Source organism: Bactrocera dorsalis, chromosome 3, assembly GCF_023373825.1.
Source record: "Bactrocera dorsalis isolate Fly_Bdor chromosome 3, ASM2337382v1, whole genome shotgun sequence".
Taxonomy (NCBI): domain Eukaryota; kingdom Metazoa; phylum Arthropoda; class Insecta; order Diptera; family Tephritidae; genus Bactrocera; species Bactrocera dorsalis.
In genome coordinates, this window is record NC_064305.1 from 23,532,686 (window position 1) to 23,553,397 (window position 20,712).

Sequence of the window (20,712 nt, forward strand, 5' to 3'; positions counted from 1 at the left end):
CATAGTTTTTGAAGAATAAATTAAAAATTTTAGAATTATAAATAAAGTCTTACTAATTTTTGCTCATAGTAGTATACATTAAGTGATTTACTTATAGATTTAAGAAAAAGAAAGAAGAATATTTGACGCTTTTGTTTTTTTTCATATTTTAGAGTTTTTAGGTCTATTATAATTCGTCTTAACATTATTCGAATCTGCCACCCCCTTCAAAGTAGTCCCCTTGGGAAGCTATACAGCGATTCCAGCGCGTTTTCCATGCTTCGTAACATTTCTGGAGCGCTTCGACTGGGATGTCCGCGAGTACCCTCGTCACGGCCGCCTGGTTGTCCGTAATCGACTCAAAATGGGTTCCTTTGACCACCGATTTTGTTTTAGGAAGCAAAAAAGTCACAGGGTAACATGTCGGGCGAATAAGGCAGTTGTTGCAACACGGCGATCCCTTTAGAGGCCAAATACTGGGACACGCTAAGGGCGGTGTGTCACGGCGCGTTGTCGTGATGAAGGATTCAGTTACGAGCGATATCTGGGCGCACCCTGTTGACTCGTTTTCCAAATCTTTCGAGTACTTGGCCATAATAGACTTGATTCATAGTTTTCCCCGGTGGAACGAATTCTTTGTGGACGATGACTTGCTCATACTAAGTCAAGTGAAGTCGCTCTAATTCGGAATAAAACGATTTCTACAAGAAACTTTTTCTTATTTTTATGACTTTTCACGCTAAAATAATGCACTTCCTTCTGCTGGTAATATTTTAAATTTTAAATCATCTCTCTCTTTTCCTCTGTCTTTTTCAATTTCAGACAGTCTCAGGGGAATAGCTGGCAACTGCGCAACGCGAGCGGTTGACAAAGGTAAGTGCTATAAAAACGTAATCTCTTAATTTAATGTTTTCGTTTCGTTTATTTTATTTTCAATTTATCAATTTCCACTCCCCTTATGTATTAATACAAAAACAACATGTACCATACCTTTGGACCAGCAAACGTAGGACAACGATGAATTCTTTTTTATTGTCAAATAAAATCTAAATAAAAAATGCTAACGGTACAAAAAATCGAAAAATAATATGTGCATATGTATTTGTGTGTTTGCGTGTGTGTGCAAAGTGGGATTTGACGCACAATTGCACAGCGGGAAAACAAAAACAGCGAAAATAAGCAGCTGGCTTGAGCGCGAATGAGCACAGAGTAAGCCAAAGAGTATGTAATAATGACACGAGCAGTTGGAAAAAAGGCACAGCAGCAACAATAACAAATGCATTAAAACAATATGCGACAGAGTTGATTGTAGAAGACCAACAACCATAAAACATGGTAAGCTGTGGCAAATAGAAATGCGAATCAAAAGCTACAACCGGCAAGCAAAGCGAACAAACAAATCCACGTAGAAGGATAAAAATGGCATATGGTTGTTGTTGTTGGTTTTGGTAAAGTACATGGCACAAGTACTGGGTGTTGTACATATACTTATATGTATATACACATGTCGGTTCTGAGCCTGAGCGCAAAGTTTAAATAGTAGCATACTTTTGTGGGCGCAGTAAGTAAGTTCTTGCTTGAGTGCGTTCAGTAAGAGCAAGTGCTGGGCGGTGCACCACAAGCAGTCTCAGCAGTCATTCAGCCCAAGCAATCTTTGTTACGTTGACAGGGTCATGTTTGTAATTTGACATGTGTCAGCGCTGTGTTGTCTATCTCTTAGCTTAGCAGGGTGTCTCAGATTGCGACAGCAGAAGAGCCAGTAGGAAATCAATAGTGTTGAAGGAAAGTGCTAATATAGTGGTGTAATATACTAGTATTTATTGTTCATCTAAGCGAAATTTATAATGTATATATCTTACTACTATATAGTTCTTTTATTTGTTGCTGTTGTTTTTTTTTAATTTCGGTAAGATTTTCAATAAATATCAAACTCTGAAGGACGCGTTAGAATATTTTTCCGCATAAGCTTTTATCATATAAATTCATAGAACTTCATAAATATGGTACATAGATGTTTATGTATATGTGTGTATATTTTTTCAAGTTTTTAATAAAAACTCCCAACGATAATGTTACTCCCGTGATGTTATGGAAATCGAATACATTATTCATAATTTTTTATTTTTCATTTGGTGGGGCAGCGTTTGCATATATCAAAATTATGAACGACTTGATGTTTCAAACTCCTTATGATCATATGACATTTCAATACAATATATAACGATGTGACTTATGATCACGTGATGATGTCAAGTGATTTGAAATACTGGCCTTAACAGCCGTCCAACATGAGCTGGTTTCAGAATTAATTTAGAATAACCACAGCTACTTTCATGATTTTTAATCAGGAGATTTTAAATCACATGATATTAGTACATAGTTGTATAATTAGCCGAAATTGTTTTATCAACTTAAATGACGCTCTATACGAATAGTTGTCTTAAAATAAGTAAAATAAATATATACAAATATCATATATTATTCAGTCAAGTGATCTTTAGTCACGCGATTTATATTAACGATTTTTTCTTTTATTTTTAATTTAATTTCAATTGTATTATTATGATTGTTAAAGGTTGTTTTCAATAGCTTGTTGCTCTGTTGTTGATTACATGTAAGCATGATGTGTTAACATTACATTCTTTCTTATCATGGAGTGCTATGAAGCGTTAAATTTAGTTTCAAATATTTCTTATGCGATTTTGTCTCTTTTAATAAAACAAAATTTATACAAATAAAATTAAAAATTGACATTTTTCAACATGTGACTACTCACTCATCAAGTGAAACTGGATCACGTGATGTTTCGTCACATCTTCATAAATACTATGTTTTTCAAAGAATTGAATTTTTCGTATAAATTTTGATTACTCTGTATTTGGACCTCAAAAACCTTATATCAGTGCGGCTTTTATAGCAAAGTCATCTAAAATCAGATCACATTAGTTTAGTAATTGATATTTTGTAGGCCAGTTTCGCACACTAATAAAAGCGCTTAGGTGCTACCCTTCTTGTGCCTTCTATTAAAATAATTTCGACACATCAAACTAGTTTTTAGCTAAGAAAATAAGTTTGTACAAATATATAATTATCTAACACTTATTTAAGAGCCAGAGTACATTAAAAAATACTTTCACCATTAAATTTTGTTAATTTCACTTAAATTAAAAAAAAATAATAATAATAAAATAAATTCTTCAGTGTTTAATAAAAATTCTAAAAACCGAGTCATGACAAGCAAAAAGTTTTAAATTAAAAAACAAGAAAAAATTAATATTCTCTTAAATACTTATGGATTTTATAAGTCAAAGAAAAAACACTTATCATGCACCAAAACAAGTACCTTTACAATTATATCCCTGTGTAGTCCGCATTTATTCTTGTAATTCAACGTGATTTGCACTTTTGCGCAATGCCATTTGCGCTTTGCATTTCCCGTTTGCTTTGCTCCATAAATAGCTGAGTAAATAAGATGGCTTCATTCATGCAATGCAAGGCTTTACTTCCTTCCACAGCACCTTCGGCAGCTCGGAATCATCTTCATTGTTTGATTTTGTTTATTCGTTTATTCTTTTTTGTACTCAAACACTTGCAAGAGACTTACAAGTGAATACATATGCGCAAAGCTATATATGTGTGTATATATAACATACCATACACTTAAATGCATTAGTGTGTATAAAGTTTTATGAGTATATTTGTGTACTATGTACTGCTGCATGACACTATGCCATTTTACTTTGGTGTGTCGGTACGTATGAGTAACATTTTTATGAACGAACGTACGTACCTGTCATGGTACACCCTGCACTTAAGCGCAGCTCGACGATAGTTCGTATGAAGTAATAAAAGACATGTGTGCATAGTGTATTTTCTCATTGTTCTAGCTGTTAAAAACATGTTCAGGTGTTTTTTTCCTTTTGTTTTGTTTGTTGTTGTATTAGAAAGTGCTTTTACCGTGTTACGCAACTTGTCGCATGTCAATGCTCAACAACACGTACACCTGTGTGCTCAACTAAAAACTGCTGACAGCGAATGATTGCAGGAAGAAGTAAAACACAAGATTTTAAAATTAAATCAAATTGAAAACTTTTAAATTTTTAAATGAGAATTGGTGCATAAAAACAGATAAAATAAGGGAATTGCTGAAATTCAGCGGAATTGAATATTAGATTACATTAAAAGCTAGCTTAATTCAGAGAATCAGCGGAACTGAATATGCTGATTGTTTGATAGCAGGGATATAAACGGCAAAAATATTTAAAATTTTCCAAAAAAAATAAAAAGTAAAATTTTGTAAAATAATGTTAAAGCATACATATGTATATTTTAACCGATTCTTGATATTTAGGAATTAGAAATTAAAAAAAAACTTTTTTCGAAATATATCGATATATAGTTTATTTTTTGAATAAAAGCGAAAGTTAGCTGAATACCGAAGTGTTTAATCCCGAAATAAATTTCGGGATTCCACTAACTGTACAAAATATATTAAAAAATTATCCGTCATTTACATATTTTTTTATTTGTAAAATGCGATCCTGCCAAATTTCACTTTAATATCTTTATTTATGGGTTAGTTAATTTCGGGGTTCGCCAAAAATATACATATGTTTTAACATTATTTAAGTTATGAAATTTAGTGGAATCCCGAAAATTTTTAATCCCGGAATTTGGGGACTCCATTAACTGTACGAATTTTCGAAATTTAAAATTCCGGTATTCAGCTAACATTGAGACTTATCAAAAACTAAATTATATTTTAAATAAAATTATTTCTTTTTTTTCGAATAAAATGTTTTATTTTTATTCAGGCAAATGTCTTTATTTCTCTGATATAGGTAATTGAAAAAAAACCTATAATTTAAGCGTATAAAATATTTACTTTTATTGCGCAGAATTTTAGCTGATTGAGTATGGATTCTCAGAGACTCCACGAAACGAATTTGGCGAATGTAACGAACTTGGTTTGCTTACTGTTTCTTCTTTCTCTTTGTTTCTACGACTTCAATTTCGCTAAACGTTTGGAAATTGAGATCTACAACAAAGCTTGCTTTCTTGCGCTTTCTTCGAGATATTTCTTCCAATGCGATTGTGTGATCAGCACGATGAGCTGAGTCGATTTAGCCATGTTCGTTTGTCTCTCCATCCGTCTGTCTATCTGTATAAACGTGAATTAGTTACTAAACTTAGTTTTAGAGATATTGACCTGAAAATTTTCACACGTCCTTTTCTCCTCAAGAAGCTGCTCATCTGTCGAAATCACCGGTTTTAATACAAATTGACCTATCAAAGCAATATCCTTGTATGAAAAATGTTTTATTTGATAAAATATCTTCACGAAGTTTGGCATAAATTATTATCCGATTCGTCACTGTAATCTGTGAAGAGTTGTTCTGATCGGATAACTATAGCATATAGCTGTCAAACAAACTGACCGAACAAATCTAAGAAAAAATATTTTTATAACTTTTTATGCTATAAAAAATACAACTCTGAATTAATATAAAAGTTGTGGAATTGGAAAGAAACTTAAAATTTTTTAACATAAAAATGATTATAAATCATATATGTATTTATATGAAAAGAATCACATTTATTTTCTTCCTTTTTAACACAACACCCTACAAAACAAATATTGCCACTTTTACTTGTTGTTATTGCTATTTATGGCTTTACTCCGATTGCCTAGACTTACACATACTTACCCACTCAAATATTGGCAGTGAAAGCTTTCACCAGATTACATCTTTGTTTATAGCAAGTTTTCATAAGCGCTTGCAGCAGAAATATATATCATATATGTACCATATACATACACACAAACATACACAAATCTGAGTATAAAGCAATCGAAGCAAATCATGCATTTACCTGTTAGTCACTTCACTGGCACACAATAGCATGATTTGTTCTGCAAAACAAACAAAAAACACCAGCTCAATAGCAAACAATCAATATCTTTTGTACATACATACATACATGCATGCTTGTATGTAACTAAACGAGTGCATGTGAGAACATGTGTGCGCACATATTTGATTAGTTCATCCATTCTTCCATAAAACCAATGCTGTTTACGACTGCAGTACAATTTTTATTACTTTCATCATAATTTTCTTGTTTTATTCTCTATTTTATGTTTCTACTTTTGCACCTGCACACGCACACACTCGCACAGTACACAAGTAACACTTCCGCGCGAATGGTGCTATAAGCTCAGGGATTAATAATTTTGCATGAATTTGTCTGGGGCTTACATACAGATGTACATATATAAATGTAGAAGACACATACATTCATTTACTCTTATTTACGTGTGCATGGAAACTTATTACCAACGAGCTCTTTTGTTATAAGATTTGTGATAAAACTGAAAGTCATAAAATAACTTTTTGCTAATTGGGAACATGACACTCGAAGATCGGCTTAGAAGCCTCTATACTTAAATTGTGAGTGGATCGCAATGAATTTTCCATGCACATTTTTACTCGTTCTTGCCTCATAAATATAAGGTTATTTAATTCGCGATCTCTATTTGGTTCCTAACTAGTTCATTATGCCGTTAGAAACTTTGCCAAACTTTTCCAGCATTTAGAATCGAGTACAAACCGCTCTCCATAGTGCATTATTTTCTAAGAACATTCCACTTGAAGAGCTTTGCCAACAGCTTTAGCGCTTCTAAAAATGTCATTTGTATTATTCGCTCTACAATTTCCATTTACCAGTTATCCCGCTGTTTACAGATTTGTTAGCAGACATTTTGGCTAACTTTTTTATGTTCGATTCAGCAGAAAAGTTTTGTGAGCTGGCCGTTAACTAATTAAAAAATTTTACCTGAACTAAGGACTTTTTTACATTATATAAGAAGATTAGTCAAAATTTCGCAATATTGATATTTTACCATCTCTCTCTCTCTCTCTTCTAGCTTCTTTTCATATAACATTTGATCTTCTGAGCTAAACTGCAATTCCTGTCAAAATAATATGTATGTTGGAAAGTTTCTCTTTAAGACGAACTTCAACTAAATTGTTACTTTGATGGCGTATTGACTTATGAAAAAGTCCAAAAAATCCACTGTGAGTTCTTTATTAACTGATGTTTCTTGAAAAGTGTATTTCTTAAATATTTTTTTTGTCGGTCCCTACTTTCGTATCCATTACTTATAATATGGAACTCACATTCCTATTCATACGACGATTACCTGTATGTTTCCAAAAATATATATAAAACTCCGCCGTCTTTACACTGATTACAAAACATTGTATTACACAGCATGCTAAATTCTTTATTCGGCATCCCTTGCAGTTTCCTCTATCTATCTGGTAGATCCAAGAAGTGAACATCCATCTCAAACAATATAAATTTCAACTAACCGGAATCAAAAAGTTCTCGTTTCGATTTATATACATATATTTTCTCTTTATAACTTAACAATATATACGCATAGCTCTTTTGTCTGCTCGTTGGGATTGGATATAACATTTAAATATGACACGGGAGATTTTTGCTTTTCTTCTCTTTCTTTCTCTGTCTATACCTGAAGACATTCTAATTCATCCCCAAATTGGCTTCAAAAAAGTTGTATTCGGAAAATAAAGACCAACATTTTCAGTTATTGAACTATATTTGGTGTTTGATTAACCGGATTTATATAGATTTACACACCTAAAACAAGTCTCTATCTGAGCTTTTGTCTTAAACTCTTCAAAAAAAAAAGTTTGAGCTTGAAATTAAAAACGACACGATTATGTTTTCGTGTAATTTAAGTTATATTTTAGTGAATTAGTTTACAATTCCTCGGTTCCAAGTTGCTCTCATGAAAAAAGAGTAAACGAAGGTTCGAAATATTAGAACAATTTCTTGCTGGGTACAGAATCTCCAACATAAGCAAGCTTTTGAAAAATGGTTCTGTCCCGACATCGTGTTCTACTACAACAACCACCCAGCAACATGAGCGAGGTTACATATGTAGTACAGTTGGCGCGCATTCACGAGCAAAATGCAATATATGATTCGTGAAATTCGATAATCAAAAGAGGATGGAGAAAGACAAAAAATGTATGAGCAAACCATAAAAATTGCACTACGCTCCGTTACATTGCAATCTCTTTGTTCAAATTTATGCCATCGTTGTTACTTTTAGAAATTACAGTTATGTATGGTAGGTTGTGTGGTCGCGAATGCAACAACATTACCTTTATTGCTATTGTGAAAGTAACATTGTTCTTTGCTCTGTGAACGTTAATAACAATACGAGGTATTGTCTAAGTCGTAAGAAGATGCAACCCTGGAGACTATTACCATCATAAAATTTTAATCAATTTTTTAAAAAAGAAATTCTGTTTTTATAATCCAAATTTATGAGTGGATATATAGCAAGTAAGGAAGAGTTAAGTTCGGGTGTGTCAGCATGTTTTATACTCTCTCAACTTGCAAAGATCAAAGACCGGAAAATTCCATCAGGATAAGATTAGGATTTTGATTTATGTTTGTCAATACCACAAACTGTTAGATGCCGTGTACTAAAACAATTTTCCCCGGTCAAAATACCGTACATACAATAACCAATCTATTGATTAAAGTCAGCCGGATGTTCGAAAATCCTGGCATTAGTTTATCAGGGCTAGGTCATAGAAAAAGAAAAGAATCAGATGGAATTGTGTTAAGTGGGAAGTAGGCGTGGTTGTAGTCGGATTTCGTTTTAATTTTCGCATTGTGGCATAAGAATATGAAAGGAATTTTACGGAAGAAATTTGGTTCAAATCGGTTTAGTAGGTCCGGAAATATGTGATTTTGCCTACAAGTGAGCGGCGCTACGTCTATCGTCCGATTTTGACACCGGTACGTATAAAGCCCTCTTGTACCATCTCGGCAGTAAAGTTTATATATGTATATATGTATATTCTATATTATTCTAAGATGGCCACAGACCGCTGTAGGTGTCTACAGTAACTTTTCCGGAATGATCTTTCACAATGTTGTTTATTAGAAGAGTTCTATCGATTTTAAATATACGTTTTCTTATCATCTCTAAAATCGCTTTGTAATTTAAAGATCTACAAAAATTTAGATGGAGAACTTTCGAAAATAATTTTGTCTAACTAACGGTGTTGTAATCAAAATTGAATTAGGTTAACCGGAATTTTTCAAGAAAACGATGAAGGTATCATATTCCCACTTTGACTTCTTCTTCTTTATTGGTTTAGACACCGTTCACGCAGTTATAGACGAGTTTACAACAGCGCGCAAGTCGTTCTTACTTTTCGCTGTTTGGCGCCAATTCGAGACTACTTCAAGTTTGGCCAAGTCCTTCTTCACCTGGTCTTTGCAACGAAGTAGAAATCTTCCTTTTCCTCTGCTTCCCACGGCGGGTACTGTCCTAGCCAGCGTAGCCGTTGTTTCTTAATTCGATGAACTATGTCAATATCGTCGTATATCTCGTACAACTCATCGTTCAATCGACTGCGGTATTCTCCGTTGCCAATGCGCAAAGAACTATAAATCTGCCGCAGAACCTTTCCCTCAAAAGCCAGCTGTACACTCTTTGCCTTCTCGATTCAGCTCTGCTGCTCGAATTATTTTCTCCAGGAGTAGATTGAAGAAGTCGCATGATAAGGAGTCGCCTTGTCTAAAAGCTCGGTTGGTATCGAATGGCTCGGCTCCGATCCTGATGGAGCTTTTAGTATTGCTCAACGGCAGTCAAAATCAGCTTTGAAATCGACGAAGAGGTGGTGTGTGTCGATCCTTTTTTCATGAGTATTTTCTAAGATTTGACTAATGGTAAATATCTGGTCAGTTGTTGATTTTCCAGGCCTAAAGGCACACTTATAAGGTCCAGTCAGTTTGTTGACGGTGGGCTTTAATGTTTCACACAATACGCTCGATAGGACCTTAAATACGATGTTGAGAAGGCTTGTTCCACGGTAGTTGGCGCAGATTGTGGGTTCCCCCTTATCAGTTCTTCGCCGCCGTATTTGAATAGCTCGCCGGCAATACATCGGCCCTCGCCGCTCTTTTCTTCTTCATGGTCGGGCAATGGAACGTCCGCTCCATCATCATAGACCAGGGAATGAAGCTGTTATGTTTCATTGCCAATCAGCAGGCTGGAGAAATGTTGCATAGATCATCTCTGGGGTTCTATATACAAGAGTATGTTCCCGTCTTGAAGCCTTCTCTTAGTCGACCCATCTTTTCGTAGAATTTTCAAGCTATTCTTTTGTCTTTTCCGAAAACAAACGAACCTTTTGCAGCTATATGTAAGGAGCTTTAAATGCCATCCCACAGTTCACTTTTACAGAGCTGCTGATGAGTGCTCTCAAAGAACAGGAGTGCAAGTCGATTAGAAAATCGTTCGGCTGTCTGTTGTGGTTACAGCTTTTTGACGACGAACATTCTTTATATTTGTTGACGTGCGTGTCTTCGCTGCAACAAGATAGTGGTCGGAGTCAATGAAAAGAAGCACGTCTAAAACACTGGAGACGTGTCTTGCGTCTATCACAACATGTTCCATCTGGTTGGTGTTATTTCGAACCGGAGATTGCCAGGTAGCTTAATGAGATTTTAATAATAATAATAATATTCCTATGCTGGAATCTAGTACTAAAGATAACCATATTTCGGGCTCCGGCGAAGTCGATCAGCCTAAACCCAAATCGGTAAGCACGATTATGACATCATGGCGGGGCCAGCTCTCGAAGCTCCAAGCGCTGATAGAAGGAATTTTTGGTCACATCTTCCTTCTTTTCCGTCGGGGCGTAGATGCAAATTAGCGATATGTTTATGAACTTCACTTTTATGCAGATTGTGGTTAGACGTTCATCCACCGGAGTGAATGCCAGGACTCGGCGAAGGAGTCTCCCTCCCACCACGAATTGCACACCGAATTTGAGCTGCTTTATATGACCACTTTAATAAATGCCACAAGGATATTTTTGAATTTCCAAACGATTTAAGCAGAATTGATTTAAAAAAATTCGCCTTATTTTCGTTTTAAATTTTATGAGCATTTCGAATTTCTTTAAAGCATTTCAGAAACCTTAAAAGTTTTCTAAGAGAAAGAACTTACCAACAACAAAATAAGAACTGATTCGAAATTTATCCTAGTTTTTGGAAGTGTTTTTATGAACTTCTTGAGTTCTTTCAAGCTTTTCGGAAATTTTTAAGGCTTTTTAAGAACAATTAAATATTTTTTAAATTTACGTACGAAAAACGAATAAATGAAGTAGAAAATTAGATCTCACAACTTTGAAAACTAGATGTTTAAGTTTAACTTTAAGGAACTTTTAGTGTCACCATGTACCCATAAAATCTACTATTAAATATTAAATCAAAATTTTCCGCTATGCAATGCCCATTCCCAGGCACGTAGCCAGGGGGGGGGGGGGGGCAAGAGGGCTGAAGCCCCCCCCCCGAAATAAGGAAATTTTTTTAATAAATCGCAAATAAAAACAAGTAAGGAAGGGCTAAGTTCAGGTGTCACCGAACATTTTATACTCTCGCATGATAAAGTGATAATCGAGATTTCATTATCCGTCATTTACATATTTTTTTATTTTGCTGTAAAATTAATTAGAATTAAATTCTGAGAGATTTACCGATATTTTCGGTGAAAAATTAGGTTAGGTTAGCTTAGGTTAGGCACTGAGTTCTTCGTGTTCGATATAAGGGACCTTGAAAAGTTATATATATGTATGTGTAAAGTTTTATTCCGCTATCATCATTTGTCCCTAATATGTATATTATAAAGAGAAGGCATCAGATGGAATTCAAAATAGCGTTATATTGGAAGAAGGCGTGGTTGTGAACCGATTTCACCCATATTTCGTACATATCATCAGGGTGTTAAGGAAATATTATATACCGAATTTCATTGAAATCGGTCGATTTGGCCACGCCCATTTTCAATTTTTAAAAAAAGTCTGGGGCAGCTTCCTTCTGCCATTTCTTCCGTAAAATTTTGTGTTTCTGACGTTTTTTGTTAGTCGGTTAACGCACTTTTAGTGATTTTCAACATAACCTTTGTATGTTTGTATTATCCGATTTCTTCCATTTTTGAACTGTATATGGAGATGCCTAAAGGAAACGATTCTGTAGAGTTTGGTTGACTTAGCTATAGTAGTTTCCGAGATATGTACAAAAAACTTTTTAAGGGGCGGGGCCACGCCCACTTTTCCAAAAAAATTACGTCCAACTATGCCCCTCCTTAATGCGATCATTTGTGCCAAATTTCATTTTAATATCTTTATTCATGGTTTAGTTATGACACTTTATAGGTTTTCGGTTTCCGCCATTTTGTGGGCGTGGCAGTGGGCCGATTTTGCCCATCTTCGAACTTAACCTTCTAATGGAGCCAAGAAATACGTGTACCAAGTTTTATCATGATATCTCAATTTTTACTCAAGTTACAGCTTGCACGGACGGACGGACGGACAGACAGACATCCGAATTTCAACTCTACTCGTCACTCTGATCACTTTGGTATATATTTAGCCCTATATCTGACTCTTTTAGTTTTAGGACTTACAAACAACCGTTATGTGAACAAAACTATAATACTCTCTTTAGCAACTTTGTTGCGAGAGTATAAAAATTTATCACTGACTGAATCTTTTGAAACTCTTATACACAACTCAGCTCAAACCTATAACAGTCGTACGCAACTACACTAGACGGTGACTGAAAACTTATCAAAAGTCATACTTAAGCGTTGTACAGATTTCCATCTTGATATGGCGAAGTTGGTTGGACAGGGATATGACGGAGCAGCAAACATGTCAGGGCATTTAAGTGGAGTGCAAACCAGGATAAGACAACTGTATCCAAAAGCACGATATGTTCATTGCGCTAGTCACCGATTGAATCTTGCGCTTTCTAATACTATGTCATTACCTTCAATACGGAACTGCATTGGTATTGTCAATGAAATAGAAAATTTATTTAGAAACCATTCAAATGCAAACACAACTTTCCAGGACGTTATACAGAAGCACGCACCAGAAAGCAAAAAAAGACGACTTGTTCGCCTTTGTGAAACAAGGTTTATAGAAAGGCATGAAAGCATTATAAGCTTTGTGGAGCTTTTCAAATTCATTGTACTAAGTTTGGAAATAATTTCGAGTAAGACATGGTCCATTTCGTCTAAAGCATCAGCCTTCTTAGCAGCGGTAGAGAAAAGCGATTTTTTGCTTAGTCTATTCGTCTGTGAGCAATTGTTCAGCTTAACGCTGCCACTGTCTGTGCAACTCCACGAAAAATCTATGGATTTTGTATCAGCAATGAACCGAGCCAAAGAATTAATAAGAACTCTGCACCAGATAAGAGAAACAGCGGATGGTTTTTTCAACGATATTTTCCAAACAGCATCACAAATGTCTAAAGATCTTTTTGACACTTCGCGTCAAACTACTAGTGCTAATCCACCTTGCACAACCCCTGAAAGCCACTTCAGAGTTACAATATTTATTCTATGCGTTGATGCTCTGATTCAAAACATGACAGAACATTTATTAGTGAATGAGGATATACTCTCGTCATTTCAAATTCTACTACCAGGTTTTGCTGCAATTGATAATGCCGAAGAATTAAAAAATTTAACTATTTACTTCGAGGAGCAAATATCAATGACAGCATTAAAATCAGAGTATCGATTGTGGTGTGCCAGCTTATCAACAATAGATCCAACCATAGAAGTGTTGAAATTACTGCAACATTGCGATGCAACGTATTTTAAAAATATTCACTACCTGCTTACAATTTTACCAACTCTTCCAGTGACGACCGCTTCCTTCGAAAGAACTTCTTCAACCTTAAAAAGAATAAAAACTTTACCACGCAGTGTGATGGGCAATGAGCGGCTGAGTGCACTTGCTGTTATTGCAGTGCCCTGGGATATTAAAATAGATCCAGATGAAGTAATTAATGATATGGCAAGCAAGAAGAAAAGAAAAATATTACTTATTTAAGTTACAACTACCAAATCATTTAAGTAATATGTATATGAATTTATATTGTTTTTTTTTAATAAACAGAAAATTTAAAGTTTATATATGTTTTTATTTCAGCCCCCCCCGAAATGAAAAGCTGGCTACGGGCCTGCCCATTCCGCCGCCATCAACCCTACTTTCAAGGCGTATCGAATTTTCAAATAAATTTCCAACTCATATGACTACAACGGCATGTCATACGCACACGCACACACATGACTATGTGAACACAAACTACGCCCGCTTTAACATAAAAATTATGCATTATAAAAATTATAGATTTATTCTAAGCGCACACATGCATTCACTTGCCGAGTTGGTGTGTGTGTGTGTGGGTGTACAAATTCCAATGCACTTTTCATGCGCATGTATGCGTGTGACCTTATTACGAATGTCCTTAAACTCAGCCTGCACAGAGGGATCAAGCTCAAGCGAACAAGTGTGGAGGCGCCCTCCTTCTTGTTGCAGTTGCGCTTTTAGTTTTGTGTGTTTGCAGTGTTTTCGCCCCACCAACATGGCATCACTTGCAGTGGTATGTGTGCGAGTGAAATATTTATATTATATTTTACCTTCGCTAATGGGTTGAGGAAATAAATTTCGTTGGAAATTCGTAAGAGCACTTGTAATTTTAGTTTGCAATGGCTGAAAGCAAAAGCAGAAGGGTTGAGCCCGTTGCTTATTCTGCATACTTGTATGTAGCAGTGTGTATGTGTGTACCTATAGGTATATACATGCACTATAATATATAAAATGATGTGTGCGTTTAATTGCTATTATTCTCTCATTTGCACACATTTCCTCAGCAGATCATTAACTGCGCTTTAAATGAGGCAAGCGACTGCGTGCAATTAATTTGCTGCACGAAAATTTCAGACATATTTTCTTGTTATATGACAATTTGCATTAAGACGAAAATTGAGAGATGCGTCGTTTTTAAAGTTGCGTCTTCGTAAAAAAGATTTCCTTTAACCTTAGGGCAAGAGTAAGCCTCGCCGCTTTTCATGCATTTCTTTTATAGAATTGTAAAGCGGTATGAATAAAATCGTTTTTCCAGAAAAGCAAACGTTTTGAATTATAACTAATTGGAAATTCTCACAATATCTGTCACCAAAGCAAAGTAAAAAAAATAATTGCATAATAACCAGTTCTCGACAAAAATAAATTTCTGGGGAAGCGCCATAGACAATTTAAAGTTGGCTAAAAGTGTATAGGAGAGAAAACTGGGCAACAGAGACTCCAAGGATGCAAGAGGTACTAAACCACCTGACTGTAAGATTAAACTCTTAGCTTAACTGCGAGGTACAAAGATGCATACATTTAAATTAATTTTCCTATAGGAGGATTATGACCAACATCGTAAAACCTGCACAGGAAAAAGGAAGCTTTTGCTGTCGATCACACTGAATGTCTTGGCCTATGGAGCATAACTATTTATATAGACTCATTGAGGCAGAATAACCGTAAAGCATATCACAGCTCCTCCAAGAGTAATAAATACGACCCTACAATGACAGGCAAAGCGTGGTAGATTATTATAAAGGGTGATCCATTTCTAGGTTCTCTACTCTTTTAAATAAAAAACACAGAAACTTCAAATTTAATGAGAAATGTTTATAATCATTTGAGAGAACATCCTTTGGCATTTATTTTTTGAAGATTATCTCCTTCAAATATTGGCCTCGGCTACGTCTCTAATGGTCCATCCATTGAATCCAATCCATTGATTGATGCGATGTGTGAGAAGTTGTGCCGCATTGTTTAAACCAAATGTCGCCGAGATCACGAGCTTCTATTTCGGGCATTAAATAGTCGGTTATCATGCGGCGATAACGGTCGCCATTGAAGTTAACGTTCTCACCAGCAGCATTTTTGAAGAAATATTGACCGATGATTGCAGGGGCACACAAACCGCACCAAACCATAGTTTTTTCTGGATAAAATATTAGGTTTTGAATCTCTTCAGGTTGCTTTTAATTCCATATGGGGCAATTTTTCTTGTTTATATACAAGGTCTAGCGGTTTCAGTTCTTGCACAAGCTGGATTTTTCAATACTAGTTCTCGACGTAAAATGTGCCAAGTTGTAGGCCAATTCTGTTGACCATAAGTTGAGCGAAGCGGGCGAAAGAAATTGTTTACATAATGTGAATTTTCTTTGTAAAGTAGAACGATTTTTTAAACGTTGTTCAAGCGTAAGTCTTTCCATGATAAAGTGCGAAATAATACTGAATAAAAATAACATGACAGCTTGACATGACTCATGCGTGATCTGCAAACTAAAAGTCTATTGAAAAAAGTACCTCTACTTGGAACACGTGATACTATACAAATAACTGGAGATAGATATTGTAGGAAGTATATATATGCATATACATATGTATTATATGCGATCGTGGATGATGCTGAATACAACTTTTTCAAATGAAAACGCACAAACTGAACGATTCTGAATTATAATTGTCATTCTTTAAAACGAGAAAATTGGAAGAACTTGACGAATTTCTTTGAAAACTTACTATACTTAACAAGTAAGGAAGGGCTAAGTTCGGGTGTCACCGAACATTTTATACTCTCGCATGATAAAGTGATAATCGAGATTTCATTATCCGTCATTTACATATTTTTTTTATTTTGGTTCCTAATGTATATATTGTATTATACAGAGAAGGCATCAGATGGAATTCAAAATAGCGTTATATTGGAAGAAGGCGTGGTTGTGAACCGATTTCACTCATATTTCGTACATGTCATCAGGGTGCTAAGAAAATATTATATACCGAATTTCATTGAAATCGGTCGAGTAGTTCCTGAGATATGGTTTTTGGTCCATAAGTGGGCGACGCCACGCCCATTTTCAATTTTTAAAAAAATCCTGGGTGCAGCTTCCTTCTGCCATTTCTTCCGTAAAATTTTGTGTTTCTGACGTTTTTTGTTAGTCGGTTAACGCACTTTTAGTGATTTTTAACATAACCTTTGTATGGGAGGTGGGCGTGGTTATTATCCGATTTCTTCAATTTTTGAACTGTATGTGGAAATGTCTGAAGAAAACGACTCTATAGAGTTTGGTTGACATAGCTATAGTAGTTTCCGAGATATGTACAAAAAACTTAATAGGGGGCGGGGCCACGCCCACTTTTCCAAAAAAATTACGTCCAAATATGCTCCTCCCTAATACGATCCTTTGTGCCAAATTTCACTTTAATATCTTTATTTATGGCTTAGTTATGACACTTTATAGGATTTCGGTTTCCGCCATTTTGTGGGCGTGGCAGTGGGCCGATTTTGCCCATCTTCGAACTTAACCTTCTTATGGAGCCAAGAAATACGTGTACCAAGTTTCATCATGATATCTCAATTTTTACTCAAGTTACAGCTTGCACGGACAGACGGACGGACAGACGGACGGACGGACGGACAGACAGACATCCGGATTTCAAATCTACTCGTCACCCTGATCACTTTGGTATACATAACCCTATATCTGACTCTTTTAGTTTTAGGACTTACAAACAACCGTTATGTGAACAAAACTATAATACTCTCTTTAGCAACTTTGTTGCGAGAGTATAAAAAAGAACGAGGCCCTGGACGAGGGTAATGATATGTCAGACGTAGGACGATAAATATGGAAAGCGATCATGAAGAAAAGGAAAAGTCGTACCAGGGCGAGCAACGGTTCTCTAGAAGACAGTTTTTTAGTGACCAGCAAGCGGAAATGCTTTGAAAAAATAGTAATGCGAAGGGCAAGTTTCTCATCATCTCCCGTAAAAATAATTAGCAAACAGATTAACAGAGGTTAACATTCTATTGTTTCAGTATTCCTATTGATATTTTGATTTGATAAAATTTTTGAAAGTTTCTTGGCTAAAAAGAAATGCTAAAAAATTGTGATCCTGAAATAATTTAGAGAACTATTTACATTAGTGTTATTATATTCGAGGAAAGAAAGTTTTTTATTATCAACTGTAACTGTTTCATTAGCTATCATCGATTCACCATTTCTCTGCTCAATTGTTAAAAAAAATTACATTTAAAAGCAACCACAAAGTTATAGACTTGAATTCGTACAATGCAAGAAAAAAATAATTCTCCACTAAGAAAGAATCATAACGCTATTGCACCACAAGTACTGCCCGTTTTCTGGAGCAGTTGGTTTAGTTTGTTCGATTCGCTGGAGGGTAATACTTGGCGAATCGAATACTGCTATTGTAGAGGCTGGAAAAATAGATCGATCAACTTGTAACGCAAGGTATTTGAGCTAAGCTGATACATGGGCGTCAAATAAATTTTAAGTGATAGTTTAAAATAGTTGTGAATAACCGGAATTTCTCTGATGTAACACATTTTTTTGATGAAGCAACTAATTAATGTGGAACACGCTTCTAACACTATGATGGGCTTTTAAGAGGATATTATTGTTTAGAAGCCCAAATCGGAAGCGGTTTTTGGCATTGATTTAATAATTTGAATTTTCAAAAATCTTTTTAAATTGGTATTTTTGAATATCAAAATATTAAAATGAATATCTAAAAGATTGAATTATGAAAAAATGTTCGATTATTTTAAATTTAAAGACTAAAATATTCCCTTAAAATCTTTGGCTCTCATCGCACATTCACTCCGCCCCTTTTTCTTAGTGAAATTAAGTTTAAGTTTGTGTTAGGGTGGGAACATGAGATCTGTGGGTTCTGAGTTCACCAAAAGTATACATTACTTGGCAAAGTAATATTTTTGATATTTTTTGGAGAAAATTTAAGAGAGAAAATTTGATTGTTGCGTAGCTCTTCTGTCTTTTCTATGCGTTTTTCACTAGAATGCATTCTTCTGTCTCATAAGGTACAGACAAGAATGTTGCCGCATCGCGAAAAATAGCTGCAGCTAGTCTGATAGCTGTGGCAGGCGTGACAACAGCAGTCGCATCCTTGATGTTTTCATTCATTATAATTGCCTCGAAATACCATATCCTTACAGCGTTGCAACGCTTGATTGCATTTGTCAGCCTGATTACTGATTAAGCAGCATGACTTTTTGTTGTTTTTTTGCAGTTGTTGTTGTTGACGTTAAACTTTTGCTGCTTCATTACTTCATATCTGGCTGTGTGGCCTATTTACCTGACGGCGAAATGTGTTTATCCGGTGCTGGTTGCTACACGCAACGGCTTTCGCGAACGCTTCCGCACACACACATATATATATAATATATGTGCGTGAACTGCATATGTATATACACGAACAAATTTAAAGTTATGTGCATAAGCTCACTTTCGCCATGTCACAAATTAATTAAGTTTCATTGGTGGCGCTTCACACTTCTACCAGGGGAAGCTGAAAGAGTTCTTCAGTCGGGCTGGATTCAAAACCAACTCAACTGGTTGACATCGGAAAACCACGAAGGACTCCTTATTTAACTCCAATTGATGTTTATAGATTTTTTAAGTCTCATACTTGAACGAAATACTAAACTTTGGTCCGAGAAACCTCTAAAGATATTTGAACGATCTACTAGCATTCCACTACTAGCTTGTAAAATCGACTCAACCCTCTTAACACACCCAATATTTGGTATAAACCGTTCTTTCATATGCTAGCGACAGCTCACCATGGCGTATACGTAGCCCGCAGCAATTGTTCCTGCATTTACCGACAGCGTCCGTATTGCTTAACCGTATGTACAATTAAATTTCGCACTGCTTCCGGACAACGCATGTTCAACGCTTACTTTAAGCTCTTTTTACAAACATCGCACAGGCGTGAACGAATTTGAACAAATATTTTAAAGTTTTTATTTGTAAGTTTATAATTTGAATGCGTTCCAATAGTTCTAGTTCCCATATCGGTCCTTTTCTCCTGTCAAAGTCTTAAAAGATCGATGAATGAACAATCTAATTCACAGAACATTTTTATTCCTACAATGCTGTCTTTTAACTGAAAGTTTACTCAGTTTCTCTAGGTAATATTCATAAATTGGAGTCGACTTCAAAATCCAACCTATGCCTAAGAACTATAAAGCGGGAGCCTAAGATCATTCGGACGCCCTGGTTGATTATTTAGAATATATTTTCATATTTCACTGTATATGGATTACCACAGATTGTGAACTGATTAAAATTAAAAGTACAATTCATGTAGTCAAGATGAGTTTTGCCTTCTTTTCACACTGACGAGTTGTGTACTTTTAGCTCATTAATAGGAATAGGAAGGCTTATACCAAATATTTATCAGTTTTATAGACCCAGTTTGGCGCCATATGGAGATTTGCTTCCCTGTTGTTGTTGTTGTAGCAGCAGAATTCGGCCGATTTACAGTCCTAGGCCGGATGAATGATTTGGGTCCGTTCCGTTTACGTAGACCCGACTGTCGTGGGAACGGCGCTTCCCTCGTTGGCTACTGCATCGAATATTCTCAATTTGGCGCCAATTGGAGATTCCAAGTGTAGCCAGGTCCTTCTCCACCTGGTCTTTCCAACGGAGTGATGGTTTTCCTCTTCCTATGCTTCTCCCGGCGGCTACAGCATCGAATATTCTCAGAGCTAAGTGTTCTCAACCATTGGGACTACATGACCTAGCTAGAGTACCCTCTGTCTCTTAATCTGCAGAACTATGTCAGTGGCGTCGTCCCATCGACTGTGGTATTCGCCGTTGCCAATGCGCACAGGATCATAAATCTTCCGCAGAACCTTTCTCTCTCGGTATGATGAGTGACTTGTAGAATTTAGGCTTTGTTCGTCGAGAGAGCATTTTACTTCTCTTCT

General features: G+C 35.7%; 1 protein-coding gene across 1 annotated transcript in view; it reads left to right on the plus strand.

Moving 5' to 3' along the window:
- Nucleotides 1-20,712, plus strand: part of LOC105228708 (uncharacterized) — a 142,265-nt gene that overhangs the window by 45,719 nt on the left and 75,834 nt on the right. Inside the window, exon 3 of the mRNA XM_049453327.1 lies at nt 802-852. The gene's annotated coding sequence lies outside the window, so the exon portion shown is untranslated. The remainder of the gene's footprint in view (nt 1-801; nt 853-20,712) is intronic.